This window comes from Mauremys reevesii, linkage group 14 (assembly GCF_016161935.1).
Source record: "Mauremys reevesii isolate NIE-2019 linkage group 14, ASM1616193v1, whole genome shotgun sequence".
NCBI classification, from domain to species: Eukaryota; Metazoa; Chordata; order Testudines; family Geoemydidae; genus Mauremys; species Mauremys reevesii.
In genome coordinates, this window is record NC_052636.1 from 18,389,378 (window position 1) to 18,404,416 (window position 15,039).

The 15,039-nt window shown below is 48.1% G+C and overlaps 1 pseudogene; it reads left to right on the plus strand.

Moving 5' to 3' along the window:
- LOC120381551 overlaps nucleotides 1–1,356 on the plus strand; it is a 122,920-nt pseudogene extending 121,564 nt beyond the window's left edge.
- Nucleotides 1,357–15,039: the final 13,683 nt, after the last annotated feature.

Below are 15,039 nucleotides of genomic sequence, written 5' to 3' on the forward strand. Positions count from 1 at the left end.
GAAGATGCTGAGCAAGGAGCACCACATGGGACGTTATCAGGAAGACCCAAAGGGAATGTTTCCAGGAGTTGTGCACTCCGAGAAACAGTAAAAGCCTCTGAGACTCAGCAGAGGGCAGAGGAGAACTTCAGTAGCCACTCAGCCCTTATTACACATGAGAGAATCAACTTGGAAGAGACACACTACACATGCGACGAGTGCAGGGAAAGCTTCAGTCAGCGCTCACACCTTATCAGACATCAGAGAATCCACACAGGGGCGATGCCCTACACGTGCGCTGAGTGCGGGAAAAGCTTCAGTCAGCGCTCAAGCCTTATCAGACATCAGAGAATCCACACAGGGGAGACGCCCTACACGTGCGCTGAGTGCGGGAAAAGCTTCAGTCTGCGCTCAAACCTTATCACACATCAGAGAATCCACACAGGGGAGACGCCCTACACGTGCGCTGAGTGCGGGAAAAGCTTCAGTCAGCGCTCAAGCCTTATCACACATCAGAGAATCCACACAGGGGAGACGCCCTACACGTGCGCTGAGTGCGGGAAAAGCTTCAGTCTGCGCTCAAGCCTTATCACACATCAGAGAATCCACACAGGGGAGACGCCCTACACATGCGTTGAGTGCGGGAAAAGCTTCAGTCGGCGCTCAAACCTTATCACGCATCAGAGAATCCATACAGGGGAGACGCCCTACACGTGCACTGAGTGCGCGAAAAGCTTCAGTCAGCGCTCAAGCCTTATCACACATCAGAGAATCCACACAGGGGAGATGCCCTACACGTGCGTTGAGTGCGGGAAAAGCTTCAGTCGGCGCTCACACCTTATCACACATCAGAGAATCCACACAGGGGAGACGCCCTACACGTGCACTGAGTGCGCGAAAAGCTTCAGTCAGCGCTCAAGCCTTATCACACATCAGAGAATCCACACAGGGGAGACGCCCTACACGTGCGTTGAGTGCGGGAAAAGCTTCAGTCGGCGCTCACACCTTATCACGCATCAGAGAATCCATACAGGAGAGACGCCCTTCACGTGCGCTGAGTGCGGGAAAAGCTTCAGTCAGCGCTCAAGCCTTATCACACATCAGAGAATCCACACAGGGGAGATGCCCTACACGTGCTCTGAGTGCAGGAAAAGCTTCAGTCGGCGCTCAATCCTTATCACACATCAGAGAATCCACACAGGGGAGACGCCCTACATGTGCGCTGAGTGCGGGAAAAGCTTCCGTTGGCGCTCAAACCTTATCACACACCAGAGAATGCACACATGAAAGACGCCCTACACATGCTCTGAGTGCGGGAAAAGTTTCATTGAGCACTCAGACTTTGTCAGACATCGTAGAATCCACAGTGGAGAGAGACCCTACACATGCTCTGCATTTGGGAAAAGCTTCAATCAGATGTCATTCCCTATTAGATATCAGAAAATCCACATCGGAGAGAACTGTAAGAAATGCCTTTATTAGGGCTTCCCAAAGATTTGTTTTAAAAAAAATCAGATTTGCTAATTCCAATATAGTGATCTTTGCACCATCTTCACTGTGGTCTCTCAGCTCTGCCAGATGAGTTGCCTGCTTCTGCCTTTTGCAGCTCACCCTTCTTTGGGGTCAGTCCTGTGATCTTTTCTATCAGCTCCTTCCCTTTTGACTTGTAGGAGCGTGTGTCCCTCCAGCCAGGAATTTCATTAGCTCCAGGTGGGGGAGAGAGGGTTGATGCCAACAAGCTACCCTGAGGCAAAACTTACCTGTGCTTTACATCCACTAGGACTGTACATGGAATTGGGTGCTCAAGTTAGTGATTTTGGTGTAAAAAGAAAATTATAGTTGTAGAGAAGAAGCAGCCCAGGGAGTGAACCTAACAGACAATGATCAAGTGATCTCTCTCCTGCCATCCATCTCCATCCTCTGACAAACAGAGGCTAGGGACACCATTCCTTACCCATCCTGGCTAATAGCCATTAATGGACTTAACCTCCATGAATTTATCCAGTTTTCTTTTAAACCCTGTTATAGTCCTAGCCTTCACAACCTCCTCAGGCAAGGAGTTCCACAAGTTGACTGTGCGCTGTGTGAAGAAGAACTTCCTTTTATTTGTTTTAAACCAGCTGCCTATTAATTTATTTGGTGGCCCTTAGTTCTTGTATTATGGGAGTAAGTAAATAACTTTTCCTTATCTACTTTCTCCACATCACTCATGATTTTATATACCTCTATCATATTCCCTCTTAGTCTCCTCTTTTCCAAGCTGAAAAGCCCTAGCCTCTTTAATCTCTCCTCATATGGGACCCGTTATAAACCCCTAATCATTTTAATTGCCCTTCTCTGAACCTTTTCTAATGCCAGTATATCTTTTTTGAGATGAGGAGACCACATCTGTACATAGAATTCAAGATGTGGGCATACCATGGAGTTATATAAGGGTAATAATATAGTCAGTCTTATTCTCTATTCCCTTTTTAATAATTCCTAACATCCTGTTTGCTTTTTTGACCGCCTCTGCACACTGCGTGGACATCTTCAGAGAACTATCCACAATGACTCCAAAATCTTTTTCCTGATTTGTTGAAGCTATATTAGTCCCCATCATATTTTATGTATAATTGGAGTTATTTTTTCCAATATGCATTACTTTACATTTATTCACATTAAATTTCATTTTCCATTTTGTTGCCCAATCACTTAGTTTTGTGAGATCTTTTTGTTGTTCTTCACAGTCTGCTTTGGTCTTAACTATCTTGAGCAGTTTAGTATCTTCTGCAAACTTTGCCACCTCACTGTTTACCCCTTTCTCCAAATCATTTATGAATAAGGTGAATAGGATTGGTCCGAGGACTGACCCTTGGGGAACACCACTAGTTACCCCTCTCCATTCTGAGAATTTACCATTAATTCCTACCCTTTGTTCCCTGTCTTTTAACCAGTTCTCAATCCTTGATAGGACCTTCTCTTTTATCCCATGACAACTTAATTTATGTCAGAGCCTTTGGCGAGGGACCTTGTCAAAGGCTTTCTGGAAATCTAAGTACACTATGTCCACTGAATCCCCCTTGTCCACATGTTTGTTGACCCCTTCAAAGAACTCTAATAGATTAGTAAGACATGATTTCCCTTTACGGAAACCGTGTTGACTTTTGCCCAACAATTTATGTTCTTGTATGTGTCTGACAATTTTATTCTTTACTATTGTTTCAACTAATTTGCCCGGTACCGACGTTAGACTTATGGTCTGTAATTGCCGGGATCACCTCTAGAGCCCTTTTTAAATATTGGCGTTACATTAGCTAACTTCCAGTCATTGGGTACCGAAGTCGATTCAAAGGACAGGTTACAAACCATAGTAATAGTTCCGCAACTTCACATTTGAGTTCTTTCAGAACTCTTGGGTGAATGTCATCTGGTCCTGGTGACTTGTTAATGTTGAGTTTATCAATTAATTCCAAAACCTCCTCTAGTGACACTTCAGTCTGTGACAGTTCCTCAGATTTGTCACCTACAATTTGGCAATGTTTATGCTCCTTTCTAGGATTTGACTTCCACTTTTTAAAGGAAGTCTTTTTGTCTCTCAGTGCTTCTTTTACATGTTTGTTAAGCCCCGGTGGGTCTTTTTTAGTTCTTTTACTGTGTTTCTTAAATTGGGGTATACATTTAAGTTGGGCCTCTATTATGGTGTCGTTAAAGTGTCCATGCAGCTTACAGGAATTTCACTTTAGTCACTGTACCTTTTAATTTCTGTTTAACTAACCCCCTCATTTTTGTATAGGGCCTGGTCTACACTAGGCGTTTAAACCGGTTTTAGGAGCGTAAAACCGATTTAACGCCACACCCGTCCATACTAGGAGGCACCTTATATCGATTTTAATGGCTCTTTAAATTGGTTTCTGTACTCTTCCCCGACGAGAGGAGTAGCGCTAATATCGGGATTAACATATCGGAATAGGGTTAGTGTTGCCGCAAATCGACGGTATTGGCCTCCGGGCGGTATCCCACAGTGCACCACTGACCGCTCTGGACAGCATTCTGAACTCAGATGCACTGGCCAGGTAGACAGGAAAAGCCCCGCGAACTTTTGAAATTCATTTCCTGCTTCCCCAGCGTGGAGAGCTCATCAGCACAGGTGACCATGCACAGCTCATCTGCACAGGTAACAATGCAGTCTCCTGAGAATCGAAAAAGAGCCCCAGCATGGACTGCACGGGAGGTACTGGATCTGATCGCTATATGGGGAGAGGATTCAGTGCTAACAGAACTGCGTTCCAAAAGACGAAATGAAAAAGTATTTGAAAGAATTTCTAAGGCTATGACGGATAAAGGCCACAGCAGGGACTCAGTGCAGTGCAGAGTGAAAGTTAAGGAGCTCAGACAAGCCTACCAGAATACCAAAGAAGCAAACAGAAGGTCCGGGGCAGGTCGAAAAACATGCCGCTTCTATGCTGAGCTGCATGCAATTTTAGGGGGCTGCGCCACAACTACCCCACCCCTGACCATGGATTCCGAGGTGGGGGTTGTAATCTCTGCCATGTCTGAGGATTATGCGGACGGGGAAGATGAAGATGAAGAAGAGGAGGAAGACCTAGCAGAGAGCACACAGCACTCCGTGAGCCCCAGCAGCCAGGAGCTTTTTCTCACCCTGACGGAATTACCCTCCTCCCAGCCCTCCCAAGCAACTATCCCAGACAATGACGCCATGGAAGGGACCTCTGGTGAGTGTACCTTTGCAAATAGCAAACATTGTTTTTTAAGCAAGCGTTTTTTAATGATTGATTTGCCCTGAGGACTTGGGATGCATTCGCAGACAGTATAGTTACTTAGAAAAGTTTGTTAACATGTCCGGGGATTGAGAGGAAATCCTCCAGGGACATCTCGATGAAGCACTCCTGTAGGTACTCCAGAAGCCTTTGCAGAAGGTTTCTGGGCAAGGCAGCCTTGTTCCGCCCACCATGGTAGGACACTTTACCACGCCATGCATGTAGCAAGTAATCAGCAAGTAATGCATGGCAAAGCATAGCAGCGTATGGTCCCGGTGATTGCTGGCATTCAAGAAGCATCCGTTCTTTATCTCGCTGTGTGATCCTCAGCAAAGTGATATCGTTCAGGATAACCTGGTTAAAAATCAGGAATTTAAGTAAGGGGGATGGCCATTTTCCTACTGGGTTCGTGCACTGCAGCAGCTTAAAAAAAAAACCTTTCCTGCACGTAGCCAAGCGGGGGGAGGGGAGGAGTGAAATGCCGATGATCTTTTTTGTGTGTGGTCACCGGCGATCTTCCCCAAGCTACCAGCCACGCAGTGGGTGGTGGGGTGGGAAGGGTGTTGATTAGCAGGGAGCTAGCGTGGTATTAGCCATGCATTGGGGGGAGGGGTAAATCACTGCAGAAGCCGAAAGACAGTGGCTTACCATGGCCACATGCAAGCTGAATTCTGATGCCCGGACCTGTGTCTGTGAGATCTGTAACTCCAGAGCTGCAGGCACTCACTATTAAGATGAAAAATGCGACCTTGTAGGGAAATCACATGTGCTATGTAAGGTGAATAGTGCTGTTCACTGTGAAAGAGTATAACCATTGTTCTGTAAAATGTATCTTTTAAAATATTTCTCTCCCTCATGCAGCTGCAAATCTTTCAAGCGTGCCTCCTCCATCCCAAAGGCTAGCACAGATAAGGCGGAGGAAAAAGAAGACGAGAGATGAAATGTTCTCTGATATTATGGAAGTTACACGCAATGAAAGAGCTCATCTGAATGAGTGGAAGGACGTGGTATCAAATTACAGGAAAGATGCCAGTGAACGTGAGGACAGGAGAGACACCCGAGATGAGAGGTGGTGGCAGGAAGACCGGCAGGAAAATCAGAGGTGGCGGCAGGAAGATCAGCGGTGGCGGGATGCAACTCTGGGGCTGCTGCGTGATCAAACTGACATGCTCCGGCGTCTGGTGGAGCTTCAGGAACGGCAGCAGGAACACAGAGTGCCGCTGCAGCCCCTGTATAACCACACTCTACCCTCACCACATTCCATATCCCCCTCACCCAGACGTGTAAGAACGCGTGGGGGGAGGCTCCGTGCACCCGCCAACTCCACCCCTGTGGACAGCCCAACCAGAAGGCTGTCGTTACTGTGAAATTTTTTTAATGGCCTTCTCCATCCTTCCTATCCTCCTCCCAAACCACACCCTTACTTCTCTCCCTGTTTTTATAATGAATTAATAAAGAATTCATGATTTTTAAACGAGAGTGACTTTATTTGCATAAGTAAGCTGTACTCGAAGGGGGAGGGTGAGTTGATTACAGGGAATGAGTCAATCAAGGGGGTTGGGTGTTCATCAACAAACACAGCAATTACACTGTACCCTGGCCATTGATGAAGCTCGTTTTCAAAGCTTCTCTGATGCGCACTGCTTCCTGGTGTGCTCTTCTAATCTCCCTGGTGTCTGGCTGCGCGTAATCAGCGGCCAGATGATTTGCCTCAGCCTCCCACCCCGCCATAAAGGTCTCCCCCTTACTCTCACAGAGATTGTGGAGAATACAGCAAGCAGCAATAACATAGGGGACATTGGTTTGGCTGAAGTCTGAGCGAGTCAGTAATGTCCGCCAGCGTGCCTTTAAACGGCCAAATGTACATTCCACCACCATTCTGCACTTGCTCAGCCTGTAATTGAACAGATCCTGACCACTGTCCAGGCTGCCTGTGTATGGCTTCATGAGCCATGGCATCAAGGGGTAGGCTGGGTCCCCCAGGATAACGACAGGCATTTCAACATCCCCAACTGTTAATTTCTGATCTGGGAAGTAATTCCCTTGCTGCAGCTGTTTAAACAGAGTAGTGCTTCTGAAAACGCGAGCGTCATGAACCCTCCCTGGCCATCCCACGTGGATGTTTGTGAAACGTCCCTTGTGATCCACCAGTGCTTGCAGCACCATTGAAAAGTACCCCTTCCGGTTTACGTACTGGGTGCCCTGGCGCTGCGGTGCCAAGATAGGGATATGGGTTCCATCTATCGCCCCCCCACCGTTAGGGAATCCCAGTGCAGCAAAGCCATCCACTATGGCCTGCACGTTTCCCAGAGTCACAACCTTTCGTAGCAGCAGCTTAGTGATTGCTTTGGCTACTTGCATCACAGCAGCCCCCACAGTAGATTTTCCAACTCCAAATTGATTCCCGACTGACCGGTAGCTGTCTGGCGTTGCAAGCTTCCACAGGGCTATCGCCACTCGCTTCTCTACTGTGAGGGCTGCTCTCATCTTGGTATTATGGCATTTCAGGGCAGGGGCAAGCAAGTCACAAAGTTCCATGAAAGTGCCCTTACGCATGCGAAAGTTTCGCAGCCACTGGGAATCGTCCCACACCTGCAACACAATGCGGTCCCACCAGTCAGTGCTTGTTTCCCAGGCCCAAAATCGGCGTTCAATGGATAGAATCTGCCCCATTACCATCAGGATCTCCAAAGCGCAGGGGCCCGCGGTTTGAGATAATTCTGTGTCCACGTCCTCATCACTGTCATCGCCGCGCTGCCGTATCCGCCTCTTACTCGCCTCGGTTTGAAGGTCCTGGTTCACCATATACTGCACGAGAGTGCGCGAGGTGTTTAAAACATCCACGATTGCAGTATTGAGCTGAGCAGGGTCCATGCTTGCTGTGCTATGGCGTCTGCACAGTTCACCAAGCAAAAAAGGCGCGAAACGGTTGTCTGCTGCTTTCAGGGAGGGAGCAGTGAGGCTGTACCCAGAACCACCCGCGACAATGATTTTTGCCCCATCAGGCACTGGGATCTCAACCCGGAAATTCCAAGGGGCGGGGGAGGCTGCGGGAACTATGGGATAGCTACGGAATAGCTACCCACAGTGCAATGCTCCAGTAATCGATGCTAGCCTCGGACCGTGGACGCACACCACCGAATTAATGTGTTTAGTGTGGCCGCGCGCACTCGATTTTATACAATCTGTTTTGCTAAACCGGTTTATGTAAAATCGGAATAATCCCGTAGTGTAGACGTACCCTAGTTCTCCTTTTTGAAATCAAATGCCACAGTGTTGGGCTGTTGAGATGTTCTTCCCACCACAGGGATGTTAAATGTTATTATATTATGCCGTTTATTTTGAGCAACTGCAGTTATTCGGGAGAGTACAGACAGGCAGAGTTTCCCCTCCCGAGGTAGGTCTCGGTTAGATAAACAATTAAGGCAAGCATTTATACCTTTTGTGACATACAGTAAGGAGCAACAATTGCATTTTGTTTGTACATATTCCTTTCTGATAGCTTACTTCTCTCAGCAATTTCTGCTACAATCTGCATTCTATTCTTATCTAACACAAGGTCGAAAACCAGCGTCTCTTACAGTTCTTTTCTGCTCACCCACACCCTGCTTGGAAGTCTCCCGTTATTAGCTGTTAGTTAGCCTGGTAAATATCAAGTCCCTGAGAAAACACAGTTATACGAAGCAAAACAAAATCACAAACAGAAATGTCATTGGAAATTCAAAAATTAAAAAGGAAAATGCAATTCCCATCACTTCATTGTATCTGGGCCATTCCTGTATCGAGAGTACCCGCTAAGGGCCCTGTGTGCTTATGGGAAACCTGGAGGAACTCATAGCAGAGCCTGAACATGAAACTCAACTGCTCCCAGGTGCCCCAGTAAAACCCTTTCCCTGCTGTGATGTTGATGATTTTATGAAAATATGCTAATGAGTGTGAACATAATGTAACTGGAACATGCTTCATGCAAAAGGTCTCTTGTGCAGTATCATTACAAAGCTTATTATCTACTGTGTGTGTTCAGCCTATTTGTATGAACCGATCATTCCTGTATCTGAAGCTAGAAATATGAACTATAACTCTGAGGTCCTGTTGTAATGATGCAAAGTGTGGGCCATTAATAGTGGTTTGGACTCCTGATGGCTCCCATTAACCAGGACAATTGACTGGAGATGGCTCTGTCCTGCACCATCTGAGTCAGGCCAGGAACAATGAAGGCTTGGGGTCTCACAGGACATGTGACCATGTCACCTGGTACAGGAATCCATCTTAAACCTGGGGCTTTTCCCCAGGAGAGAGACAAAAGATTCCTGCCTTGTACCAAAGCTGTATAAGGGGGTGGAACAGAAGAAAGGTGGCTGCAGTCATGAGAAATCCCCTAGCTACCACCTGAGCTGGAACAAGGACTATACCAGGTGAAAAGATTGGGCCCAGACAAGAAATAAATCTAGTCTGCAAAAGAAGCTTATTGGAAGATCTCTGAGGGTGAGATTTTATCTGTATTGAGTTTCATACTGTATTAGTCTTAGACTTGCATGTTTTTGTTTTATTTTGCTCTATGGAGAATACAAACTCCACAGAGAAGGAAAAGTTAATGCCTTAGAAAAATCTGTGTGTGTTAGAGTGTCTAGGAACCACTCTCCTATAGCTTCTTTTCTCTGATTTCCTTTAGAAAATCTGAAGCAGGGAGCAGAAAACCATTGTCTTTTCTGAGGTGTGAGCTCAGGACCTACTGAGTATGAGACTGACATGCTGCCAACTATGCTAAGAAGGCCCAGGAAAATGTTTAGGCTCAGTGCATATAGGATCCTCCTACAGCAGTGACTGGAGCAGGGAAGGAGCTGGAAGAAGCAGAGAGTTCTGGTGCCCACAGTCCTGTCCTGGCCTCTTTCTCAGCAGCAAAGAAATCAATTTGCCCTTCCAGTGAACAATCTGCTGGAACTAATGGCAGCACAGGGGGGATGTTTCTAAAGTATGCACCCACCTCTACATTTTAGAACTTACTCTCCTTTTTCTAGTATAGCACTTTGTATATGAATTAGGCAAAACAAACTACACAGGTAAGAGAAACAAGGGCTTGAGAGAAAGCTTGAACTCATAACCCCAACAGATGGCCCCTCTGCACTAACCAGTTGCACCCCTGAAGATGTTTTTTAAACACATTTGGGAAGCAGGCAGTTATCAGTCTCTGCGGTTCACACCTTTGCCTGGTAATTGAAAGGCTGCTGGTTCAAACTTAACTCAAGATGCAGCTTTTCAGCGATGAGACTCCAGTACATTTTAACAGGAAGAAAATCTCCTCTATTCTGGCTTTGCCCCATTAGACTCCTTCTGCCCATCTTCTCCCCCTCCCCCAGTCTCTTTCCTGCCCCACTGGGGCCATGCAGAGAGGAGCCCCAGTCAGTCTCTGTCACAGAGAGTCTGTATCCCATAAAGGGAGGGAGGGGTCTCTCTAAAACACTGATAATGAGGAGGGGAGTGGTGTGCGTGGTTAGGGGGAGACAGGATGGAGAACTAACAGTGGGGCACAGAGAGATTCCCCCAGATTTGGGAGATCCCCTGCTGCCCCCCATCAGCCAGCTGTGAGAAGAACAACTGTGGGGGTGGGGGGGTCTCCACATGCTGCCCCCGCCCCAACTGCCAACTGTGGCAATGGGAGCTGCAGGGGTGGAGTCTGCGGGCAGCAGTGTGCACAGACGCCCCTGGCCCTCCAGCTTAGGGGCTGCGGGTTGCTTTCGGGAGATGCCCGAGGTAAATGCTGCACCCCTCACCGTCTCCTGCAACCCCTACCCCAGCCCAGACCCCACACCTGCACCCAACCTCCCTCCAATAGCCTGCCCCCCACACTGCCTCCTTCACCACAACCCCCTGACTGAGCCCAGACCCTGCACCCAAACTCTCCCAGAGCCCAACCCCTCTCCCTCCCACAACCAAACTCCTTCCCAGAGCCTTAGGCAGGTGTGTGGGGCAGGACTTGGTCCCATTCTGGGCACCACCAAAAATTATACAAACCTCCTGCCCAACCGTCTGCTGATGCACCTCAGCCCACACCCATGCAGGGTTTGAAGCTTTCGTTGCTTAAATTCCAGGATGCGGAGGGATTTCAGCTCCCCTTTGCCCAGAGGGAACCTTCACCCCACTCCTAACCAGGTTCTTGTCCATGGGATCACTGTAGGGGGGCTGGGTCCCTCGGTGTCTTTTCTCTGTCTAGGTGCAATAACTGGGGGCATCTGAGCACCCAGGACCTTCTGTGGGGCTGCCATTCCCCTTCCCCTTCTGTGGTTCCATCTGCCATTGACTCCAGCCTTTTTTCTATCCATCGTCAGCACCATCCCAAGCCAGCAGCACTCGCCTCAAAAAGACAGAGTCCAGTGGCACCTTACAGACTAACAGACATATTGGAGCATAAGCTTCCATGGGTGAATCCCACTTTGTGAGATGAATATAGTGGAAATTTGCAGGGGCAGGTATAAATATGCAGGCAAGAATCAGTCTAGAGATAAGAAGGTTAGTTCAATCAGGGAGGATGAGACCCTCTTCTAGCAGTTGAGATGTGATCACCAAGGGAGGAGAAACTGCTTTTGTAGTTGGCTAGCCAGGCACAGAATTCCCACTCCATTCATCTGACGAAGTGGGGATTCACCCACGAAAGCACATGCTCCAATACATCTGTTAGTCTAGAAGGTGCCACAGGACTCTGTCGCCTTTTACAGAGCCAGACTAACACGGCCACCCCTCTGATACTCAAAAAGACAGTGTCCCCTGCTGGGAGTAAATCACTGACCTCTCTCTACCCTGCCCCTCTGTTTCCTTGCCTCTCAGTCTGTGCAGATGGGACCTTTCCCTCCAGTGCTGGAGGATTCGCCCTTCTCATCTACCATTGTCCCAAGCAGCACAGCGGGTGGGAATCTTAAATGTACCGCGGTGACTTAGGAGCAGAACCCCCCCAGACCTTCCATGCAATTGTCACTTGCCCCTCACTGAGCAGGACTGAAACTGGTGCAGGGAGACTGGTGGGCCACATCCCCTCTGGGCATGAGCAAAGCAGCAGGGTGAAAAAATGATCATAAAGATGCTGGGGATAGAACCCAGGGCCTCATATATGCAAAGCATGTGCTCAACCACTGAGCTACATCCCCTAGCAGGTTGTGTTTGCTATGGGTTACACTCAAAGCCCTCCTGTTTCCAGAGCATCCAGTGACCTATAAGCTTCACGAGAAGCCCATTCCCCTCTCTGAGGACCAATCCTGCTCTCCTGGAGGTGACTTGTTCATAGGGGTCACTTTTCAGCAGGGCCAGAGTCTATGTGTGGGGCAGAGAGTGGCTGCCCTGGTCTCAGGGTGCAGAGATACACTCAGCCCTCTCCCCTGCATTGGGTTGGGGGTGCGGCAATCCCCTGCTGCAAGGTCATGGTGGGGGATGCTGTGAGCAGCGCAACACCTCACCCTGGTGGCAGAAGTGGTGTGGGGAGCTCCAGGTGTTTCTAGGATCTGCTATTTCCACCTGCCTGTAAACTCCAGCTTTCCCCAGCACATTCACTGCGGAGCAATTGGGTCACTGTTTCCATGGCTGAACAGCAAAGAATGGCTCCCAGTTTCCCTTCTATCGGCAGCAGGATTAGCCTGTGTCGGTGGTTAATGAGGTGGATCTAGTTGTAGATTGTTATTCGTTCCCCACCTTGACAATTCACACAGTCCCTTTCCCAGGCAGATTCCCAGCACCTCAGTGATCCTGGTAGCAGGGTTGGGTCCTGAGATTTTCAGGGTTCTTTTCCCCTCCACCTGGAGTGAACTCAGCTTTTCCCCCATCCCAGACAATCCATGAAATAGCAACAGGGGCATAAAGAAAGGGGAGGGAACATCTCACGGCCAGGGCTGGATGTGCCCAGAGCACCCTGCTTCTCCATAGTGTCCCTGGAATATGGCCCCCTGCTTTGCACAAGGGACAGAGAAAGATCTTGCTGTTCCTGTGACTCTGCAAGGAAAATTGTGCTGCTGTATGAAAGAGGCGGGAAATGGCCCCAATGATGGGGCAATAGCCTCAGGGTTAAGAGCAAAGGACAATGATGGGAAGGTTCATAATTGACTCAGTAGTTGCATACAAAGGTGCAGGTTTGGCAGTGACACTGGGAAATTCTGGCTCCTTCTCAGGCTCAGGGTGGCCACCCCGGTCTAGATGTAGAAGTTACAACATTTAAACTTGAAAGAGGGGCCAATTTCCCCATCATTTCACACCTTTACACCCAAACACGATGACTTTCTGAATGAACCCTCCTCGTTCAGCCAGAAGATCTTGGGGTGGATGTAGGAGTCACTGGGTAAAATTCTCTGGACTCTGTTCTGAATCAGGTCAGAGCAGAGGTACCTAGTGATCTAGTCTGGCTGTAAAATCTATAGATCAACACCATTAATATGAAATTAATCCTCAGAAATGGCTGTTCCCCACCCATACCCCAGCAAAGGGCTCTCCAGGGAAGGGGGCTGTTGAGGAAGGAAGAAGAAAGACGTCCTTCTCCCCTGGAGGAACTGGGCTCTGCACTTTGGACAGAAAGGAGGGAAGGAAATGGCCACACGATGGCAGCAGAACCTAAGAAATGAAACACAATAGGCTTATGTCCACACTGCAATGTAACACCCACGGCTGCCCCATACCAGCTCAGGCTCCCGGGGCTTGGGCTGTGGGGTGGTAAATTTGCAGTGTAGACATCTCGGCTCAGGCTCAGTACTGGGCTCTGAGACCCAACAAGGCTGGGAGGGAGTTTAGCAAGTAAAAAAGGTAGAACGGCAGTGGAGTATTACCCTGGTCTCAATGGCATTTCTCCATCGGTCTGTCTGCTTTGGGGCAGGGACAATAACACGTCCTGCTGCTTTTGTTATTTCAAAGGGTGGTTTAGGATTTTCATTCTCACACATGGTGCATGAAGCAGGACTCAACCCTCCGTGCAAACTAAACGAGCTGCACACAGATTCTGGCAGCCACAATGAGCATTCAGTGTGAGAGCTCAGACCTGCCCCTGTCCCAGAGGGACGGGATCATCTGTGAGGGGACCGGACCACTGACCTATCAGCTCCTAACTCCCAAACTTTCAGTAACTATCCTCAGTGCCCGTGAGTGTAATTTAAACCATCAAAAGAGTCATAGTGGGCTAGACCATAGTCTGGACTTCAGGTCTGGAAAAGAACTGGCACAATCCATAGACCAGGTTGTTATATAAAATGCACATGGATTTTAACCCTTCACATACAGTAATGGGAAAGTTCTTGGTTCAGGCTTGTAACAGTGATGGAATAAACTGCAGATTCAAATCAAGTCTCTGGAGTCAATCCACAGCTGGGATGGGTCATTCAGTCCTTTGTCTAGAGCTTCAGTTTGTAGCAAAGTCCCTCCAGAGGTATGAAGCAGGATTGAAGACAAGATGGAGACGAGGCATCAGCCTTTATAGTCTCTTGCCATGTGGTCTTTGCTTTCTTTGTCCCAAGGACACTCTATCCAGCACGTGGCATAGAAAAACCTTAGAGTTCTGTCCATAGGCAGGTCCCTGCAGACCTTGCTGAGTCACAAGGCGTATCTGCCTTCTCTCAGTGGGTCAATTGTGTAGCTGATGTTCCTTAATGGGCCATCAAGCAGGCTAGGCAGAACTGACACCAACTTATCTGGGGTGTTCCCAGAAGCAGAGCACAAGTTTGAACTATGGACAGAACAGAGCCAATACTTATAACGTCAACTACAAAAATGATACACATCTAGAGATAGCATCATTATAATCAGCCAATCAGAACCTCTCCATAGACCCCTTACACGACAACCTTTCTACAATATTGGCTGCAAATATAGAACAGTGGTCGCAACGGTGATCTGTACAGTTACAGATTATGTCAATAACGTCACAGGAGGTGACACGGCATCAGCGAGACTGATAGTGGAATACTGCCTCCAGTTTTGGTGTCCTCAATTGAAAAAGATGTTGTGAAACTGGAGCTGGGGCAGCAAAGAGCCACCAAATGTCCTGAGGGCTGGAGAAAAATGCCTTCTAGTGAGCTATTGAAAGAGCTCAACCTGTTTAGCTGATCAAAAGAAGATTGAAAGGTGACTTCATTGAAGTGTTGAAATGCCTTAATGGAGAGAAAAGATTGGGTATTAAAGGGCTCTTTAATCTAGCAGAGAAAGGAATAACAAGACCCAATGGCTGGAAGGTGAAAAGAGACAAATTCATATTACAACTAAGGCACAAATATTCAACAGCGAGGATGATTCATCACAGGAACAAGCTACCAAGGAAAGTGATGGATTCTCCATCTCC